We start from the raw sequence: 8467 nt of genomic DNA on the forward strand, positions 1-8467 counted from the left end.
TTGGCCATTTAAATTGCTTCTATCTATGGTTTTACTTATTTATGTGATGCATGGAATAATTTAATACTGATTATAATTGTTCATACATTGGATCCATGATTTTTTTATCTAAATAGCTTGATTTATATTAATTAAATTATGAAGATAAATTGGATTGGATTACTAATTAATTTACAGGCATTTATTGTGAAACAAAAAATTATTTTAACAGAATACCTCAAATTAAATATTAGTGAATCGTTTAAAATCCATATATTTTCTAAATTTAATTAGATTAAAATCAAGGCGTTTTGCATGCATTAAATCATGAATAGAAAACCCTAGTTATATATAATTAAAAATTGAATGGGAGCGGGGATTTTTATACATTACCCCATGGCCTTCGTAATTATAACCATTGTGATTGGATCTTTAAAAATAAGGCCTTACGCATGATTTAAAGAGTCTAGATTACAATAATGGTTGTCTCACGAAAATATATTTATTAAATGATCATTATAGTTAGATCTTTAAAAATAAGGCCCTACGCATGATTTAAAGAGTCTAAGTTAATAATGGCAATATATTTAATATTTGATTTTTTGTGGCAATATTAATTACGTTATACACTCAATCTAAATCAATAGTATTAGCTCCCCAACGGAGTTGTCTATACTAGGTGATTTTAGAAAGGCTAAACTTAATCGGGAATTATTTCATATATAGATAAGGCATTGTCTAAAGAGATATGGAAATAATGAGTTGTTCTCGTCAATAAGTAATAATAAATTCCGCCAACCGGATAAGTTATTGGCATATTGATTATCCGATTTTTCATGCAATGTGGTTAAGGGACCCACAATTAATTAATTATTTTATTCTTGCTATTCACTTTATTTATTATATGAATGCTTTTATTTTCAGATTTATCATGACTAGTCCATTCAGTCCACTTGCGAACATACTAAAAGAAAATCGATTAAATGGACCTAATTATATCGATTGGAAAAGGCAACTAGATATTGTACTCAAATATAAGGGGTTGAATTATGTGCTTACTACTCCCAGACCTTCTCCACCTTTGCCTGAGGATCCTCCTGAGGAGCATGAAGTTTTTAAGAAATGGAATAAAGCAGATGAGATAACTAGGTGCTACATTCTTGCTTCACTCCTGAATGTACTCCAAAGTCAACATCTTCAGTATCTTACTTCTGCAGACATCATGCTTAACCTCAAGGAAATGTTTGGGCAAGTTGGTAAGAGTGCACGCCAAAATGCTATGACAAACTTGATGACCATCAAGATGGTCCAAGGTACTTCAGTTCGGGAACATGCTTTAAAAATGATTGGTTTTCTAAATGAACTTGAGATCCTTGGATGCAACTTGGATGGTGAACTTCAGGTTGATATGATTATCGCTTCATTGCCAGACTCATTTAACTCTTTTAGGATTAATTATTCTATGAATAAGCTTGAGTACTCACTCGCTGAACTTCTGAATGAGTTGGTAACCTTTGAAGGGATAATCAAAAATAAGGGTGCCTCTATCAACTACACTCAGTTTGTTGGACCATCCACTTCTAGGCCCAAGAGGAGGGGCAAGAAAAAGAAGAAGGATGGTGCCAAAACTGTGGTTGTGCCAAAAAAAGTAATCCAAAAGGATAAGGGAAAGAAGAAAGTGCGGGTTGAAGGCGAAGGAAACTACTTCCATTGTGGTCAACCGGGTCACTAGAAACCTAACTACTCAACACTTCGCACACAAGGCAAAGGAAAAGGTATATTTATTGTTGAGGCATGTAATGTGGTTGAATCTATAAATTCCTGGTGCATAAATTCTGGAGCCACTAATCATATTTGCAATTCATTGTAGGGATTCCAAGAGTTCAGAAGCCTCAATGAAGGAGAGATATACTTACATATGGGATCTAATGCCAAGGTGGAAGCTAAAGCAGTGGGAGTGGTTCATATGCAGTTTGATAGTGGGAGGAGTCTTATTTTAGAAGATTGTCTTTATGCGCCAAATGTTAGGCGCAATTTAATTTCAGTTTCTTCATTGGTTTGCAAAAACTATATTTTTACTTTTGGAAAAAATGTTTTAATTAAATTAAATGGTTGTGTTATAACTTCTGGTGCATTGAAATATAGTCTATATATTTTAACTCCTAACTCATATCAAATGCAAAATTATGAATTAAATGCAACTTCATCTAGATTGAATGTTAAAAGAAAAGCAGTTTCTCCAAACTCATTGTATCATTGGCATCTACGATTGGATCACATCAATTAAAATATGATTCAAAGGTTGGTTAAAGAAGGTTTATTACCTTGTGAGGCAGAGGAGCCTATGTCAACTTGTGAATCCTGTATTGAAGGAAAGATGACTCGAAGGGCTTACTCAGCCAAAGGTTATAGAGCCAAAGAACAATTAGAGTTGGTGCACACAGACGTGTGTGGTCCCATGAACACCCAAGCGAGATGAGGGTTTGAGTATTTCATCACTTTCATTGATGATTATTCACGTTTTGGATATATTTACCTAATGCGACACAAGTCAGAAGCATATGGAAAATTCCGTGAGTTTCAGGCGGAAGTGGAGCGTAGATTAGGTAAACTTATTAAAACACTTCAATCTGATCGAGGAGGTGAATACCTCTTAGGGGAGTTCAAGGATCATATGGTCAATAAGGGTATTGTGCGCCAGTTATCCGCACCTGACTGCCCCTAACAGAATGGAGTGGCAGAAAGGAGAAACAGAACTTTGCTTAACATTGTTAGAAATTAATTTACGAATTAATTGAATTGGATCCATGGTTTAATGGACCGGACCAATTATTAATTTATAGGAGCCAAGAAAAGAGTAAGCCCAAAAGGATTCTCACCAATAGCCCAAGTTGATATTGGAGTCCTGTTAGAATTGAGAAAATTGAATTAGAGATGGAGAATGATTTAATGTTTCCTTTTCTTATTTTTATTTTGCCTATATATACATGGGTCCATGTATATTTTAGGTGTGACTTTAAGAACAAGAAAAATGAATACACTTTCTCTCTCTAGATTTTAGGGTCTGTTTTATCTTCTAAAGGAGGCTACCACAAACCTTGATTCCAAGGTCATTCATCAAGGCATATTGGTGATTCCTAAAGGGAAGATCATAATCAAGAAGAAGAAGAAATGATCTTGTTAAAGGGATCTACAATAAGTGAGAGCATTCACTTTAGAGGAAAGATTAAAAGGTTTACTTAGACTTTTGATATAAGTATTCAATCTGTTTATTGAATGATACATCATCTTTTATTTATTTTTGCATAAAACTTATCTCTATGTGATGAATCAAGATCCATGATTGTAAATCCCTCAAAAGTTTTTAAAAACTTGCATGTTTCCCAACATATAGATGGGCAAAATAGTAACTAAATATAAAGTGTAATTCATTCACATGGTGACAAGTGGCAAGTTATTGATCACAAGGTCAGACCAAACTATTTCCTCTCTTCTTTCCTTCACCCGGCAGAATACTCCTTCTTTCTCTAACCCTTCACTTTCTCACTCTATATCAATCTTTATGCACTAAATGTCTTCCACATTTTAAGCTTGTTTTTAGAGTGATTAAAGTGAGATTTTTATGAAGCCATAGGTGAGGAAGTTGATGAGAGCTTTTAATTGAGACCAATCTTGCAAGGGGCTAGGAATTTCAAATTTGGGGGCTGTTTTGAAGATCTTGCTTGGTTAAGGTAGGGGTTGTCCTAAACCTCAATTTCTTTGTTTTTCTTGTGAATTAACCTATTTAGTTGAAACACTATATGACAAGAATTGAAATTTCCTTGCAAGCATGTTATGTAGTTAAATCTGAAATTTATAGTTTGTATATTAATGGTATGTTGTGGTTTTCTGTAACGACTCTAAACTGATGCCCTTTTTAAAAAAAGATTTAAAAAAAAAAATTTGTCATGACCTCCCCTAGAAAGGGGCCTACAACCACCTGTTCAAATAAAAAAAAATAATCTGGCCTTTTAAGACATATTCAGCCTATCCCAACACACAATACAAATAATATATTCCAGCATACCTTTCCTCCAATCATTATGCCTTAACTTAGTGATGAGCGCTGAAAAGTGCGTATTTAAACCCCTTAAGCTTAGGCATTCTAGTACCTTTATCTATCTTACTTTACCATTTTAGATTGATTTCGTATTATTTTCATTTTTAGGCATATATCCCAAAAATAGGCTAACTCAGCCAAATAAGAGCAGAAATGAAGCAATTCTGGGATGAATCAAAGAAAGGAGCCAAGTGGAAGCAAAAGGAAGAAAAAGGTGGAATTTAACATCTTCGATAGATCTCAGATCAAGGTTCGATCGATCCAACATGATCGATCTCAGCACTTCAAGATGGATTAGAGCTATGATGACATTTTCAGAGATCTCAAAAGTTTGATCGATCCAACATCATTCTTCGATCGATCGAACTACCTTGTCCTTATCCAAATGATTGATCTTATCTAGTTGTACCACCCTACTAACAACTTTTGTCCTTTTCCCAAAAATATCTTCGAAATATCTCAGATTTGTTTGTATCCAAAAAACGCCGCCATTGAGGATCGATCCAATTTCAGTTCGATAGATCTCAGCCATGTTCGATCGATCCAAGTCCAAGGTTCGATCGATCGAACTTCCTCCAGTGCGAAAAAGTTAAATTTCCAGCTCACAAAAAGTTATCATTTATCCAATCATTAGGGAATATTTGTTGTACAACTCCAACTTATTTTGGGTACCATTTGACCTACCTATATAAGGATAAGGATTACTTTTTACATCATATCACATCATATCATATCATACCTTGTAGAACTCTTAGAAAGGAAGCTTAGAGGAGAAGGAGGCTAGAGACACCATTGGAGACTCTTCATCAACCAAGGAGCAAATCTCTACTATGGAGTTAACCCTTGAGGGTTGGAGGACACCATCCATGAGTGGCTAAACATCCTCTTGGGGTTAGAGTTAACCCTAAGCATGCTTTTTACATCTTGATTTATGTATTTTTGAGTGGATTTGTATTGTGATACTTGTTTTGACATATTTATATATAGATCTTGTTTATTCAATGATTTGTATAGTTTAATTCTTCCAATTGATCATTTCATTCTATCCATATGTCTATGTATGCTAGAATAGATGTTCATGTGTTTGCCTCTATTTCTTGTGTTGTTGATGCATGTCTATGTGTGTTAATGCTATAGATCTAGAGATTGTCAAGACATAGTGCTTAATGGAATGTTCTTATGGTTTATTTGATGGTTCATGCTTATTTCTTGATAAATTGTGCCTCTCCTTTAGTTTAATTAGCTTAATTTCATGTCATTAGCTTAGTTATAATGTAGTGGTAGCTAGATGTTAAATGGGAGGACAATCCATGCTTGTTGTTTGATGTTCCATACTCATGAAAGCAAGTGGCATATTTTTCTAATTTTGTGTTGTGTTTGGTTGTGAGCTTAAAGAAATGATTAATGGCTTAATTTGATACATTGTGCTATTCACTATGTTGCTTAGACAATATATGCTTAATTTGTCATCCATGCTTGTTGAAACAACCACACACACACACCATTGTCATAATACATGCCTTTCCCCTCATTATCATTCATTAAAGGTGTAGAGGAGTTGTGCTTAGTGGTGATCTCTAAACCCCAAGATCTCTCTCTCTCTCTCTCATTTTACCTCTATTGCATTATTGTTTAGTTTAAAGTGCATCTTAGCTTAATTCAACCACCAATCAATCTTTTGATCACTCGACCTACTAACCTTAATTTTGATTCCACAATCTTTTGCAACCCTCACAATCCCTTGGAACGTTCCCTACTCACCCTAACTATATTTTTAGTAAAAGGTAGCAGTGGCACATTATAAATGTAAAACTTGGCCCTCGCCTTAATGCACACTCTCTAAGCTTGTGGTGTAGTGATGACGGAAAACACCACCACTTAGTTCATTCCATGGTGGTATAACCACATACCATTTCATCCAAATATCATAATTACAGTTCTAAAAACAATATTAAGATCAAATGTCCATGCTTTACAACATTCAAACACCTTATATAAAAGTTACAGTCCATAGGTATAATTATAATATTAAGAGTCCATAAATCTCTATACTGAATATAACAACTAAGGTTTTAAAAAAAAAATATGGGACTTAGATACAAAATAGCAAAATGGTCTTTTAATCCAAATTAGGCCTGTGGTGGAACATCATCTGCCACTTCTTTCCCGTTTCCTGAAAAAAATATTAAATACAAGGGGTGAGCAAAATTACTCAGTAAGTGGTGTCTAAGACACACCTCTTGTAACCCCGTGAATCCAAACAAGAATAGGACAATAGGGGAAGGGGTCATGCTATGTCGAAAAAAATATACAACATAATATTTAATCTTAACATATACAATGAGATGCTATGAAATGTGATGCATACCTATGTCGCTCCCCATTTTCAACATCCAAATCCATCACTTTCAAACCGTTAATGTAACCCCCTTCGGTAACTCCTTAGCGCCGCGAGAATGATTGGCTACTATCCCTGACCGTTGGTACCTCTGCAGCATCATTTGGGGGCCTAGATAGCTCAACCACGCTAGAGCAATCTCCCTAGTTTCCCCTAGGTTACATTAACCTACCGGCCCTTTGGTGACTCCGCGGCGACCGGGTTTTTCATAAAATACTTTAATCAAAGCTTCTTTTCCAAAATTCCCCTTTTTCATTTTGAAACACTTTTCCCCATTTTCATGCCCAATGACATGCATGAACATTACATTCTTTCTCAATGTCATGACAATGAAAGACTTTTATACTACACAAATTAACATGCTTCCATTTAACAATTACTACTAAATTACTAACACCATAGGCATAAAATAATTTACATGTAAACATGCTTTCCACATAGTAAATTCTAACAAGTTTACAAACACACAAGCATATAAAATCAACATTTAAGCATGTTTTTCATACAAATCCACATATACACATAATCATGAATTTCATAGACAACCAAATCATTTTAGAGGCATTCATCTCAAATCAAGCATGTTTAGCTATAATTAACAAAGAATAATTCATAAGAGAGCAAGAATCTCATGGATTAGGAACCCCTACCTCAAGTGTGATGCAAAATTCTCAAATGGGTCTCAAATTTTGAAAGTACTAGGGAGCACCAAAACTGAAATTGCTGATATGGATTTGAAGGCCTCATTGTGGGCTTCGATTTGCCGCAAACGACACTCAAAAATTCCAAAGGATAAAGGAGAAATCAAGATTTGAAGTTGCAAAAAGAAAAAGAAAATCGGCGAGGGAGAGCAAGCAGAGAGCAGATCGTGAGAGATAATGGCTTTATGCCATTATAAGTTATGTAATAACATGTGGGTCCCACCATTTTTGATTTATTATTTTATTTTATTTTTTATTATTATTATTTTTTTCACCACACACATATATAAACATACACATACACATAATAAATTACCACCACATAAAATGTATTAAATAAAAATGATTATGGTGCAAATGGTCCCAACTAAAATCCCCATAAGCAGCAGTTCCAGTAGTGGGTCCCACACGGGACCGTCCGGCTCGAAAAACTAGAAAAATGCAAAAGTGTCTAACCTTGCATTTCCAAGAGTCCTAAACTCAATGGAATGCCCCAACCAACCATCCGACACACCCGTCACACCCTACGGTGTCTGGTACGTAAAACGGGAAATGACGAAAATACCCTCGCATTATCAAAATTCTGGAAAAAATGAAAAATGCCGAAAATAAAAAATATCACATTTTCTTTCTTTTAAAAACTGAAATTTTTGTCCTCTAAATATTGTTTGTATTTATGTTCATAGAACGAAAAATTTTAGTAATTACAATGGTTGGGTAGTTGTGCTTATAAACTGAAATTCCTATGATAATTCACCTCAACCATGAAATTGTTTTGTTGTAAGCTTCTTGTTATTATTGTGTTGTTGTTATTGTAAGTCTGAAATTTTGTAGCTTACTTGGGGATGACGTGTTATTTGTTTTAAACATTGAATTAGAGCTCTTCTTAATGTCGGTTGTGTTTATGTGTATAAAATTGAAATTATAGTAACCATAATGGTTGTATTGTTGTTGATTAGATGTTGAAAATTTGATGTTTAGTTTACCTCACTTATGGGCTGTTTTGTTTTAAGTTGGGTGTTGTTAATATTGTAAAAAAAAAAAAAAACTAATTGGTACATTGTCCTTAAAGCGTGCATGATGGTTTTGATGTTGGGTGTTCTCTAAACTGAAAAATTAGTAATTACAACGATGGTGTTATAGTTTTACATGAAATTAAAATTTGTACCTTGTTTCTAAAGCATGAATAAGACTGTTTTGTTGTAAGGATTGTGGTGGTTCTCGTTGCTCGAAAACTGAACTGGGACCTTGACTTTAAAGCATGAATGATGGTGTTGTTGTGGGTTTAAA

The sequence above is a fragment of the Cornus florida genome, unplaced genomic scaffold (genome assembly GCF_030987335.1).
Source record: "Cornus florida cultivar Cherokee Brave unplaced genomic scaffold, ASM3098733v1 CherokeeBrave_3.0.0_Hap2_Chr06, whole genome shotgun sequence".
NCBI lineage: Eukaryota > Viridiplantae > Streptophyta > Magnoliopsida > Cornales > Cornaceae > Cornus > Cornus florida.